Consider the following 14,470-nt stretch of genomic DNA (forward strand, 5'->3'; position numbering starts at 1 on the left):
CTTAGAGACTAACAATTTTATGAGAGCATAAGCTTTCGTGAGCTACAGCTCACTTCATGCATCCGATGAAGTGAGCTGTAGCTCACCAAAGCTTATGCTCTAATAAAATTGTTAGTCTCTATGGTGCCACAAGTACTCCTTTTCTTTTTGTGAATACAGACTAACACGGCTGCTACTCTGAAACCTGTCATAAGAAAGTTAGTTTACATTTTTTTTTTAAAAAATCTAGCCCTCATGATTTCAGAGAAAAGCTTGAAAATGTGACGCAAGTGTACTTTAGAGTTATATTTAGCTTCTGGTTCTTGACCCTTTATTTTTTTTAAATCTCATGATTTTGGGGGCCTGATTCATGATTTTTTGAGTGCTTGGAGTTGGCAATACTAGGATTAAGGAAATGGCACACTTCTCTCTGAGGTGCTACTCATCCATTACCCTGCTGTGATGATTGGGAGCACTGGAGATGCATGTCTTTGCTTTCAAGTCCAGAGGGATTTGAAAATGTATCAGCATTTCCTATCACTGCCTTTATGAAATAGAGATTATAAATTTAGAATACTGGCAATAAATCTTAATTGAATGCTTGCCAACCTAATTGATACTGACCATATGGGGACTATATTCCACAGGGATAAGCAGAAGATAACCCTGAGAATACTCTTAATTAAATGTATACACCGGACACCCATATACAAGTGGAAGAAGCACTGGAAGCCATATGTCCTGGTGTTGAAAAGGCTTTTAACAGGAGTCACTGCATACTACGTTGTAAAATATGAAAGTGAAAATATTAAAACATATAGTACAGGGGCACTGGCAACATTTCCCACACAGGTTTCAGAGTGTTAGTCTGTATCAGCAAAAACAACGAGGAGTCCTTGTGACACCTTAGAGACTAACAAATTTATTTGGGCATAAGTTTTCGTGGGCTAAAACCCACTTCATCAGAAGCATGGAGTGAAAAATACAGTAAGCAGTATATATATGAAAAGATAGGAGTTGCCTTACCAAGTGGGGGGTCAGTACTAATGAGGCCAATTCAATTAAGGTTTCAACTGGAAACAAAATCTTCCATTGTTCAGTAGAATTTTGCTGAAGTACATTGTCAGACAGTTACTGAATTGCATTCAGAAGTGGCTGCATTTCATCATTAGGTGAAATTATTTGTATTACAGAGATTGTAATCAATTTGTGTTTTAGGGTCAAAGGAACTATATAAATATGCCCCTACAGAATCAGTTGATAGAGATGGAAAAGAACTATTAGATTTATTACAATCCCTATATAAGGACAGAATATATTATTGGCTCTAAGAGAGGAAGTATCACATACTAAATTGATACTGGTTTCAGAGTAGCAGCCGTGTTAGTCTGTATTCTCAAAAAGAAAAGGAGTACTTGTGGCACCTTAGAGACTAACAAATTTATTAGAGCATAAGCTTTCGTGAGCTACAGCTCACTTCATCGGATGCATTACTGCATTTGATCACAGCCATAAAGGGTACGATAATAAAGGATAACTACATATTACCTCTGTTGCTGCATTTAAATGGCAGAATTCCTTGCCTACAGAAGTGAAATTAAGAATGCCTTTCTGAGAATGCTTTGTTTATCTTCCTTCCTTCCATTACAGGAGAGCCTTTCTTTGAACAGATGTAAATGAGAAAGCTATTAGGGGAGATCAGACTAACGCTCTTTTCTGCCCTTCCTTGGCCATAGGTAAACTTTAGAAGAAAGCATTTAAACAAGGGTAAGTACAGCACATTAAATTGAAATCCTGGCCTGCAGCAGCCCTCTCCCCATAGCTGCAGAATGAGGACAAAAATGATCAACAAAAGGTTTTTAGCATTGGTGAAATCAAACAGCAATTTTTATTTGCTTCTCATGGAATATAAAAGTACAGGCAAATGTTTGAGGCACTTGGTTTGGATATAAACTTAGGTAACCATATGCAAGTATATCACAAAGTTTGGGCAGCTAGGGGGTTAGGCAAATAATCTCATCACTGGATTAATTGTTTTTACTTTGTGATAGATTAAATATTAATTCCTGCAGGTCCCTCTCTTATTCTGCCATTTGTTCCCAACCCCAGCTAAAAAATGTGAGTGAGGAGACAAAAAGAAAATTTTATTTTGAACTTTTAGCTGTGTTAGTATGGATGGACATAATAATTAATAAAATGCAAGCAACATGTCATATAAACATTGTGGAACCCCATTTCATATCATTCTTTTCCAGTTTTGTCCATTTCCAGCTAAAATGTAGGTTAACTTACACATGCAACAGAGGAAAATATGTTTTTGTTTTAACGTAACACTACTTTTTAGAAATTCTGGAGACTTCTGTAGTAGACTCCACTTCTTGAGATTTGTATTGTAATTTCAAATAGAATGTAATGGAAGAAGGAAATTTCTGATATATAAATTAGGGCTATCAAGCGATTAAAATAATCATGATTAATTGCACAATTAATCATTGTTAATAATAGAATACCATTTATTTAAATATTTTTGGGTGTTTTCTACATTTTTAAATATACTGATTTCAATTACAACACAGAATACAAAGTGTACCGTGCTCACTTTATTTTTGCAAGTATTTACACTGTAAAAAAACAAAAGAAATAGTATTTTTCAGTTCACCTAATACAAGTACTATAGTGCAGTCTCTTTATCATGAAAGTTGAACTTACAAATGTAGAATTATGTACAATAATAACTGCATTCAAAAATAAAACGTACAATTTTAGAACCTGCAAGTCCACTCAGTCCTACTTCTTGTTCAGCCAATCGCTCAGACAGACAAGTTTGTTTACATTTGCAAGAGATAATGCTGCCTGCTTCTTGTTTACAATGTTGCCTGAAAGTGAGAACAGGCATTCGCATGGCATTGTTATAGCCAGTAAGTTATTTATGTGCCAGATGTACTAAAGATTCATGTCCCTTCATGTGTCAACCACCATTCCAGGGGACATGCGTCCATGCTGATGACGGATTCTACTCGATAACAATTCAAAGCAGTGTGGACCGATGTATGTTCATTTTCAATATCTGAGTCAGATGCCACCAGCAGAAGGTTGATTTTCTTTTTGGTGGTTCAGGTTCTGTAGTTTCTGCATTGGAGTGTTGCTCTTTTAAGACTTCTGAAAGCATGCTTCACACCTCATCCCTCTCAGATTTTGGAAGGCACTTCAGATTCTTAAACCTTGGGTTGAGTGCTGTAGTTATCTTTAGAAATCTCACATTGGTCCCTTCTTTGCATTTTGTGAAATCTGCAGTGAAAGTGTTCTTAAAATGAACAACGTGCTGGATCATCATCTGAGACTGCTATAACATGAAATATACGGCAGAGTGCATGTAAAACAGAGCAGGGGACATATAATTCTCCTCCAAGGAGTTCAGTTACAAATGTAATTAACACATAATTTTTTTAACGAGTGTCATCAGCATGGAAGCATGTCCGCTGGAATAGTGGCTGAAGCATGAAAGGGCATACAAATGGCACATAAATACCATGCTGTGCCGGCTACAAAAGTGCCATGCAAATGCCTGTTCTCACTTTCTGGTGACATTGTAAATAAGAAGAGGGCAGCATTATCTCCCATAAATGTAAACTTGTTTGTCTTAGCGATTGGCTGAACAAGAAGTAGCACTGAGTGGACTTGTAGGCTCTGAAGTTTTACATTGTTTTGTTTTTGAGTGCAGTTATGTAACAACAAAAAATCTACATTCGTAAATTGCACTTTCAGGACAAAGAGATTGCACTACAGTTCTTGTAGGAGGTGAATTGAAAAATACTATTTTTTTGTTCATCATTTGTACAGTGCAAATATTTGTAATAAAATAATATACACTTTGATTTCAATTACAACACAGATTACAATACATATGAGAATATAGAAAAACATCAAAAATATTTAATACATTTCAGTTGGTCTTCTATTGTTTAACAGTGCAATTAAAACTGCGATTAACTCAAAAAAATTAATTGCTATTAATCGCATGAGTTAACTGTGATTAATCGACAGCCCTAATATAAATTATAAGGTCCTATGGGCAGGGACTGACTCCCACAATGTGTGTACAGCACCTAGGGTAATGGTGACCTGAAGCCATGGCACACCTGGTGGCTGAGCTTTGTGACTTTGTCCTCACCCACAACCATTTCAGATTTGGGGACAATGTATACGTACAAGTCAGTGGCACTGCTATGGGTACCCGCATGGTCCCACAATATGCCAGCATTTTTATGGCTGACTTAGAACAACGTTTCCTCAGCTCTCGACCCCTAGCACCTCTCCTCTACTTGTGCTACATTGATGACATCTTCATCATATGGACCCAAGGGAAGGAGGCCCTTGAAGAATTCCACTTGGATTTCAACAATTTCCACCCCACCATCAACCTCAGCCTGGACCAGTCCACACAAGAGATCCACTTTCTGGATACTACAGTGCAAATAAGTGATGGTCACATAAACACCACCCTATACCAGAAACCTACTGATCGCTATACTTACCTACATGCCTCCAGCTTCCATCCAGGACATACCACACCATCCACTGTCTACTGCCAAGCCCTAAGATACAACCGAATTTGCTCCAATCCCTCAGACAGAGACAAACACCTACAAGATCTTTATCAAGCATTCTTAAAACTACAATACGCACCTGGGGAAATGAGCAAACATATTGACAGAGCAAGACGGGTACCCAAAAATCACCTACTACAGGACAGGCCCCACAAGGAAAATAACAGAACACCACTGGCCATCATGTACAGCCCCCAGCTAAAACCTCTCCAGCACATTATCAACGATACAACCTATCCTGGAAAACAATCTCTCACTCTCCCAGACCTTGGGAGACAGGCCAGTCCTTGCTTACAGACAGCCCCCCAACCTGAAGCAAATACTTACCAGCAACTACACACCACATCACAGAAACACTAACCCAGGAATCAATCCCTGTAGCAAACCTCGTTGCCTACTCTGTCCCCATATCCACTTTAGCAACACCATCAGAGGACCCAATCAGAACAGCCACACCATCAGAGGCTCATTCACCTGCACGATCTACTAATGTTATATATGCCATCATGTGCCAGCAATGCCCCTCTGCCATGTACATTGGTCGAACTGGACAGTCCCTATGTAAAAGAATAAATGGACACAAATCGGACATCAGGAATGGTAACATTCAAAAGCCAGTGGGAGAACACTTCAATCTTCCTGGACATTCTATAACAGATTTGAAAGTAGCTATACTTGAACAAAAAAACTTCAGATGAAGTGAGCTGTAGTTCACGAAAGCTTATGCTCAAATAAATTTGTTAGTCGCTAAGGTGCCACAAGTACTCCTTTTCTTTTGGCGGATACAGACTAACACGGCTGCTACTCTGAAACCAGACTTCAAAGAGAAACTGCAGAAATAAAATTCATTTGCAAATTTAACACCATTAATTTGGGCTTGAATAGGGACTGGGAGAGGCTGGCTTATTACAGAAGCAGCTTTGCCTCTCCTGGACACCTCTTCATCTATTGTTGGGAGTGGACTACATCCACCCTGATTGAATTGGCCCTGTCAGCACTGGTTCTCCACTTGTGAGGTAACTCCCTTCTCTTCATAGGTCAGTATATTTATGTCTGCATCTGTAATTTTCACTCCATGCATCTGAAGAAGTGGGGTTTTTACCCACAAAAGGTTATGCTCAAATAAATCTGTTAGTCTTTAAGGTGCCACCGGACTCCTTGTTGTTTTTGTGGATACATATGAACACGGCTACCCCCTGATACTGTTTTTAGTGGAGGCCTCTAGACGGTACTGTAACAAAAATACAAAAAAATTAAAAATAAAAAAAACAAAACTGGGAAGAAGTCAGAATGGATTAGCAAGTTAGAGGGAGAGAGAAACCTGTGTGTGTACATGAACACAGAATATGGGAGGGGGGTGTTTACGCATACACAGAATATGGTAGGGGCTTAGAAATCTCCCTGTGTGTCTGTACACATGCTGTGGTAGAGTCCCAAAGGCTGCAACAACATTGCGGTGAGTACATTAGAATTATTTATAAGGATTTGCTAGCTCAGGGTATCCTGTCTTTAGTGATAACAGTGCTTAGCACTGACCCAGGCTCACCATGGGGAACCCCACAGCCCTTTGGGGAGGGAGCTGCGGCAACTTCAGCTTGTCCCAGCTTCATCCATCAGTCCAGCCAGGGTTCTGCCCTCTCTAACGTATCCAGCTCCCCAGTCCCTCCCCCACGTTACCCCCCAAGGCAACGCCCCCTTTAGCCCAGCCCCTCCCCCACAGTACCCCCCAAGGCAACGCCCCCTTTAGCCCAGCCCCTCCCCCACAGTACCTCCAGGGCAACGCCCCCTTTAGTCCAGCCCCTCCCCCACAGTACCCCGCAGGGCAACGCCCCCTTTAGCCCAGCCCCTCCCCCACAGTACCCCGCAGGGCAACGCCCCCTTTAGCCCAGCCCCTCCCCCACAGTACCCCGCAGGGCAACGCCCCTTTAGCCCAGCCCCTCCCCCACAGTACCCCGCAGGGCAACGCCCCTTTAGCCCAGCCCCTCCCCCACAGTACCCCCCAAGGCAACGCCCCCTTTAGCCCAGCCCCTCTCCCACAGTACCCCCCAAGGCAACGCCCCCTTTAGCCCAGCCCCTCTCCCACAGTACCCCCAGGGCAACGCCCCCTTTAGCCCAGCCCCTCCCCCACAGTACCCCCCAGGGCAAACCCCCCCTTTAGCCCAGCCCCTCCCCCACAGTACCCCGCAGGGCAACGCCCCCTTTAGCCCAGCCCCTCCCCCACACTGTCCCGCAAGAGGATACCCCCTGGCCTAGCCCCCCCAGGATACCAGGGGGGGCGGGGCTCTGTCTCATCCCACACACCCCTTCCCACGGGAGTGGCTCCTCAAAGCCCAGCGAATGCCGGGCGACGGCGGGCCGCCAAGAGCCGGCGCATGCGCAGATATCGCCATCGCTCCCCCCCCGCGCTCGCTCCCTTCTCATCCGGGTCACTCTTCCCTCCCCGCCCCCCCCTGCGGCGATGCGAGGACGGGAGCGCGCGCGCGCTCGCGCGTCCCCGGGGAGAACCACAGTGAGCGCGCCCGGACCGGGGGGGGGGGTTTCCCTCAGCTGCTGCTGCCATCGCTGCCAGCTCCCCCCCGCCCCCCACCGCCTTTCGTCCTGCCCGCCCTCCTCCCAGAGGGCTCCGGGCCCTGCGCGGCGGCCGACGGGAACCCCAGGCGGGGACGGGTGAGTCCTCAGAGCGGAGAGCGAGCTGCCCCCCCATGTTCTCTCTGTGCCGCCGCCCGCCCCCTTTCCCTCACCACGGCCCCCCCCCCCCCGGGGGAGCCGCCTCGAGCCTCTCCCTGACCGCTTCCTGGGGGGGCAGCCAACCGCCCTGGGGCGGCGGTGGGTTTCGCAGCCGCGCGTGCTGGTGGTTGGGGGGGAGGGGGCTCCGCCGCGTCTAAAGGGCGGGGATGGGCTGTTGGCTCGGCTGAGTGTCCGTCGCGTCGCCCCGGCCCCCCCCCCTCGGGGCTGCTGCGGGCCGCAGGCCCTGGGTGCGAAGGGGGAATGGCTCGAGCAGCGGGGAGCGCTTCGGAGGCTGCCCGCGCCCGCTCCGGTCCCCCGTTTGCTTGGCCCCGCGGTGGGGGTTAAACGGGTGGGGGAGGGCCAGGGACTGCGCAGGAGCTACGAGTTGCCCGAAGTTTGGAGACCCCCCGATGCAGCAGTTGCTGTGCTTCCTCCTGCAACTTCTGAAGCTGGCCGATGTCTCCTGGAGGCATGTGATGGTGGATTAACCCCCCCAAAGCTCCTCGCCTTCACATGGGAATGGCTTGCCCGTTTGCTGCCGACCTGTAGGCACTGATTGCTCGGAGGTCTCCGACGCAAGCGGAATACTTGAGCTACACTATTCACTTGTCAGAGTAGCAGCCGTGTTAGTCTGTAGTCGCAAAAAAGGACAGGAGGACTTGTGGCACTACTAGCAAATTGATTTGAGCATAAGCTTTGGTGAGCTATAGCGGTTGCATCCGATGAAGCCAGCTGTAGCTCAGGAAAGCTTATGCTCAAATCAGTTGGTTAGTCTCCAAGGTGCCACAAGTCCGCCTTTTCTTTTTTACTATTCAGTTGTGCGTGTAGAGAATTTAAAAGACTGATCAAATCACCTGTAGGGTGACAGAACTACGAGAATCAAAGCTGCTTTGAGTGAAGAAGGTCTTGCTTCAAAGCAATTTCTGCACTTCAAAAGATCCGGAACTTGCCATTATTTGTAGCTATCGTTGATGATGTGAGACATAAAAATAGGCATTTTATGTTAAGGTTACATTTATTTATCTCCAGTTCAGTACGCTGTGATATAACACAACCTATTATCAACAGTCATGGCGTGGTTCGGCATCACGTGTTCAGTGTGCTGTTTTCTAAGTGTATTGTTTGTATGTTTTAAAATGGTCTTAAATGCTCTTGTGGTCTGAGAACCAAAGCAACCTACTTAACCCTTTAGTTGATTCTTAATGCCTTCATTTCCCCTTGTCTGTTATAACAGAACATGTTATTTCTAAACTTTGGTGCTGCTCTTGCAAACACATTGACTTAAATGAGATTACTCACGTAGGTAAAGTCATACATGTGTTTGTGTTGGCAAGATTGGTCTTAGACTACACACTTTGGGAGCAGATATGTCTGTAAAGTGCCATCCATGAATGTTTTGACCTTGTCAGCATTAAAGACTTCTGGAAATTTTCTGATCATTGCACTAGTAATGGTAGGAGACAGGAGATGCTAAGATGTGCTGCTGACGTTCTTTCCGTTCTGTCTCATCTAACAATGCTCAGAGCAGCTCTAGAAAAAATAATATTAAAAGCATTGGTGGTACATGGTCACCACCTGTTCTTTCTCTCTACTGCTTGAGCAATAGGGGAGAATTTCCCCAAATCCTCATTGTTGACAAGACTGTGTAGAGTTTTTCTTTTAAAAACACCTTGTCAGTATTTCTAAAAGTGCACATTACCTCGGTATCTAAGTGTGCCAACCAAATCATATTACTTCTTATTGGAATAAAGGAATTAATAAGGGGTCAAGATCAACTGAGTGGCTAAGGCTCCTGGTTTGGTTCACAGAATTGAAGTAGTCCTAGTGTATGAGATCACTTAAGCATCTAAAAACATGAGAGAGAATTCAAAGAACATACATTAGCTAAAGGAAGATATTGTGTTTGGGATGCCTAACTACACACAAACTGTATTCAATACTGATATCTGATTATGCATTTCTATCATTTTCTGGGTTAATATTGAGGGATGGAAGGACAGAAAAAAAGCAACAACAGAGAAAAATAAAAGTATTTCTGATCCGGCTCCCTGCTCTGGAAAGAAGAGATGGAGGCTCAGTAATCTGAGCCACCATCTTTCCTTCTGGAACAGGGAGCCAGGTTTTGTTTTTTGTTTTGAGCATGGACATGCACATATGTGTGTTATCTTCCATTACATTGCCTTACTCAAATATACATTCTTGCACTTACATTTAAACTAATTGTTTATTAACATAAACGTATCTACCTAATGTATAGGATTTTTGTAACATAATATTTTCACGTACTCGAGTGGACCAAAATTTGGGTGAAAATGGGTAAAAACCAAATAATAGCTTTTATAAAACCAAGAAACTGGTAAAAATCATTAAAAAAACAAAAATGAAGTGTCAAACCCATGAGGTAAGTAAAATTATCCCCTTTTTACAGAAGCGAAACTGAGGCAGAGATTAAAAATTAAATCCCATTAAAAATACCTAGATAGAGGTTGCTCTTTGCCCAAGGTCACACAGTGAATGAGGGTCAAAGTCTGGATTAGAGCTTTGGCACCACTCATCACTACACAGTGCTCCTCTTTCCTGTCTTGATTAGCATCTTAAAAAGATGCTATAAAATTTTTGTATATAGTCTTTTAGAAGGTAGACTTCTCTCTGCACTGCTTGTAATAATAAATTCTTAAATACCATATGTACATCAGTTACTTCATTTGGCTATCCCACTCTAATTTTAGTGGAGCATTGCATGGCTTTGATTAGCCTTTCATAGAGTTTAATGGTTGCTGCAATGTCAGCTATGGTGTTCAGGTACTGATATTTCTGGCAAGCCTGCAAAAAATAAATATCCTCTAAAAATTAAGAGTTGTAGATTTGTTATTTAATAACTAGAATTAGGGGATGCGTGTTTTTTTTTTTTAAACAAAAATAGTTTAAGCTGTGGATCTAAACTACTTGACAGTTTCCTTTCCAATTTTTTTTTATACTTGCAAAGAAGGTTGTAGTGTAAATAATGCAGAACTGCTGATCTTTGCTGCTAGGAGTTTTCTACTCATTTCACGTGGCCACAAAGAAAAGATTTGTTAAAACTCAGTTTTGGCTAGAATTGGCATTAATGTAGATACTAAACCCTCATTTACGCAGACCTTGCTTGCAGTAGTTGAAGGGAACAGCTGCAGTCTCTTCTGCTGCTTACAACTACTCAGGCTTTCTCTTTTATACCCTAACTCAGGTATAAAATTATTTATCTGGTGATTCATTTTTTGTCAGTTTGAGGGAAACTAGTTATCTGCATCATGGCACTAGAATTTGTAAGCTGCTACCAGAATAATTTAGTACTGTGCCAAATTGTTACTTCACAAACCAGTAAATGGTGTATAATATTTTTGTTGCTGCAATCAAACTATTCTCAACATGTTGAGGTTCATTTATAGCAATGCTGCACTTGAAATTGGTGGGGCTTTTCACAGTGTGTAAAGTTGAGTGCGTGTCTTTACAGGATCAATGCCTTTTTTGATACTTTTAATCAAGGATCTTAGAGATCCTTCACAACAGTGGGTAAGTGGCAATTTTCTATGTTATAGCTGTGGAACGGAAGGAACAGAACAGATAACAGAAGTTGAGTAACAAGGCATCACCTCAATTCAGCAAGAGGCAGAGCTCAAAAGAGAAGCTGGGAATCTCCCTACTGTGCTTTAGTCAAACAGCTTCCCTTTTCCCCAGTAATAATGTGTATCTATATAGCATTAATATATTTAATAACTTCTTAAATTGATCAGCAAAAGTCAGCATTTTCCTCACGTTAAGGGTGTTTATGCTGTAAATGGGGTAATGTGATCATTATGTAGTGGGCTGAGCACACATCTACAAACCAGGAATTCCAAGGCTCTAATCTCAGCTCTGATACTGAGCTGTGCTGGCCTTGGGCAACTCATTTTAACTTCTGCATGTGTTTGTTTTCTTTCCCATCTGCAAAAGAGGGATGATGATTGTCTGCCTCACCTCAGAGTGAGGATGAACTAGTTTGTGTTTAAGGTGTTCAGTGCTAAATGACCAAGTTATATGAAAACACTTACAAATGGGTTCTTGTGTCCATGTTAAGATACTTATATGATATTGCTAAACTTCACTAGACCAGTTTAGGTACAGTGCAAAGTCACTGTGACTTTTAGTCTCTTTCAGCTACTACATTTTACTTCCGTCTGCATCATATTAGCTGAATCACTTCATGCTATACTTCAGCCACTTTACTGTGTGTTTTTTTGTACTGTACCCTAAAATTCTATCTGTATTTAAATCGTTTTACTTTGTTGCTTTACTTTGTACAAGCATTGTTTACATAGTGTAGATTCTTGTAAACAATTTGTTGTATATCCTAGTTACAGTACACTTTTCCTCATTGTGTGTTAATGTCACAATTGATTATTGCAGCACCTGATGACATCAATGTTGTGAAGGAGTAGACATTATTTCTGTTATAAAACCCAACCTGTAGGATTTTAAAACTTGTCTGTGTTGGAATTTGGAATTCAGCCTAATCATGAGTAGATGGTTCTCCCCTCTACTCCCCAATCTGATTTAAATGTTTCTTTTGGAATGCACGTCCTTCAACTTCTGTACACTGATTTTTTTTTTCACTTGACTACTAGGAATGACACATTAATTATTTTATATTTGATTTAAAATGCCTATTATTTACCAGTCATACCAGTTGTTTTTTCTTCACTAACTTTGTTAAAATGTAGAGTTGCTTGATTATTAAACTTTGACACCAGCTCCTGACTCTTAAAGTAAAGGCTAAAAAATACAAGGATTGAAAGTGTGTGAGGGTGGTGATTTTGATTCAAGGAGATTTTTCATTCACTTCATCATCTCTTCAGTTCAGGATTTATGCCTATGAGTCTGGATAACCACAATTTAACGAGTAAGAGTGAGTTTGTCTCAGGAGTGGGATGATGATGGCTAATGTTGATCCGTGGCCTACACTATAATGTTTTTCAGTGAATAACTTCTAAATATTTGGCATTTGTTTTTAAATTTGTCACTCCTGTTTGTATTTCAGACATAATGAAACTTACCAACATTGATTTTATATGAACAAGTTTGCTGTGATTAGTAAAATAATGCTAAATCACTTCAAGTTTAAATGGAATGAAGTAACTTTGATAAGTACAGCTTTGTAATTCATTTTGTCAGATAGCAAACACTATATTTCACATATATTAGAAACAAAACATGATTTAATTGCTCAGATTTTTATATAATGTATGATGTGCAAAAATCTGTTCTCAAGTACTAAGCATTTCTCTAGTGCCTTCCACTCAAAGATCTCATAGTAGTTTACAAACATTAATAGATTAGTCTCACAACACCACTGTGTTGTGAGACTAATCTCCACTTACAGCTAGGAAGACTGAAGCATAATTAGCGAAGTGACTTGCCCGAGGTATCCCTACTAATCTGTAGTTTAACCACGATTAGCACCGAGCCCTCCTGACTCTCAGTTTTTTTTCTTTTAAATCCAGAGTCTCTGCAACAGAGACAATAGTTATTTTTTAAACCTGTTACTCCTAAAATGCATTGTGCGTGTGGAAGCTTTGTGTGTTAAAGATATTTCACTAGTTGTTGGTCAGTTGACCTACAGATATTTAGTCAAATAACCAGTCAAATATCAATTTTGCTTACCTCTGTGAAGGAAACAAATCCACCAGAGAGCAGAACGAATTTCCGCTTGCTTGAATTAGCCTTGTGGAATATTTTAACAAACTCAATTTATCCTATTGATGTAACTAAACAAACGTAGGCTTTTTTGTTTTTCTTCTTGGACTCTTCAGGACACACAGATCTGGTTGCTTTCCTTTCGAACGTTCTGTGTGGACAGTTTAGCACACAGAGTGCTGTACTGCACAAGCCCAGCATATACATCAAATTGTAAATGTAACATGCTGTCTTAATGTGGTCAGCTACTTTTCTGAAAGCTGGGTATGCATGTGTGTAAAAAGATTCAGTAATCAATACTCTTATTTTTCTCCAAAAATCTTTCATTTTACAGTATATGGTGATGTCTTCTCAGGTTTCAGTGTGAATGCCCCCAGAGCAATACTCCTTTCAAATTCTCGGCCAGAAAGAGAAGTTGTATACTTTCAGATGCGAGCCTGTAATTTAAAAACAAAAACAAAAAATGAGGATTTGATTTAAAAGGATATTTACTTTTGTTTTTAAATTTAAAACTACTATCGTTATTTTTTAAATCACTTGTATATGTTCCATGACTACTTTTGTATAAAATCTTTTACATATGCTCTTCTATTGCACTTTTCATGCATGATCTCAAAGCCCCTTCCCTACAAAGCCACATTTTACAGAATGGGAACCTGAAGTACAGAGTTCTGGGATCCTCACACCCTGCAGGGTTCTAGAGCTGGGGCTCCAGCCTGAGCCTGGAAGTCTACACAGCAATGAAACACCCCCGTGAGCCTGAGTTGGCTGTCCCGGGCCAGTGGCTGGTGTTCCTTTGCTGTGTAGACACACCCTTAAGATCACACAGTGAGCGTTGGCATATATAGGAGTAGAACCTAGGTCTCCTGTTCCTCAGTCCCGTGCCTTTTTGCATGTGTTTCCTTCCAGTTTACTGTGTCCATATGCTGAGCGTTCACAAACACATGCTCACTATGTCTTAGTTACATGAGAAAAAATGTAAATCCTCCATCTGCTTTTCAGTTATTGCATTGTTTAGTGTCAGTAATCTGCAGATTAGAGCTCCTTAAATGACACAGTAGAATGTAACCATTTTCGAGGAGCTGTAATGGACTCTGATGTTGATAATCCAGGAGTAAAGAAGCCTTTCTCACTTGGAGTAAAGAAGTCTTTCTTTTCACTGTGGTTAGGGTTGCCAACTTTCCAAATGCAAAAAACAGAACAACCTTATCCAGCCCCCTGCCCTGCCTGTTCCTGAAGCCCTGCCCCAACCATACCCCCTTCTCCAAGGCCCCGCCCCCACTCAATCCATTCCCCCCCTTCTGTTTCTCATTCTCCCCCTCACTTGCTCATTTTCACCTGGCTGAGCAAAGGGTTGGGGTGTGGGAGGAGATGAGGGCTCTGGCTGGGGGTCTTAGAGCTCTAGTCTGGGGCTATAAATGAGGGGATCAGGGTGTGGGGGGGCTCTG

General features: G+C 42.1%; 1 protein-coding gene across 6 annotated transcripts in view; it reads left to right on the plus strand.

Annotated features, from left to right (window-relative positions):
- The first annotated feature begins 7,032 nt into the window (after positions 1-7,032).
- Positions 7,033-14,470, plus strand: part of RCAN3 (RCAN family member 3) — an 82,458-nt gene continuing 75,020 nt past the window's right edge. Inside the window, exon 1 of one of the 6 annotated variants that reach the window (XM_038377659.2) lies at positions 7,033-7,253. The gene's annotated coding sequence lies outside the window, so the exon portion shown is untranslated. Of the gene's footprint in view, positions 7,254-8,124; positions 8,290-14,470 lie in introns of those variants that run through there. The other 5 variants (XM_043506043.1, XR_006278229.1, XR_006278230.1 and 2 more) reach the window with 5 other exon arrangements.

The sequence above is a fragment of the Dermochelys coriacea genome, chromosome 19, assembly GCF_009764565.3.
Source record: "Dermochelys coriacea isolate rDerCor1 chromosome 19, rDerCor1.pri.v4, whole genome shotgun sequence".
Taxonomy (NCBI): Eukaryota; Metazoa; Chordata; order Testudines; family Dermochelyidae; genus Dermochelys; species Dermochelys coriacea.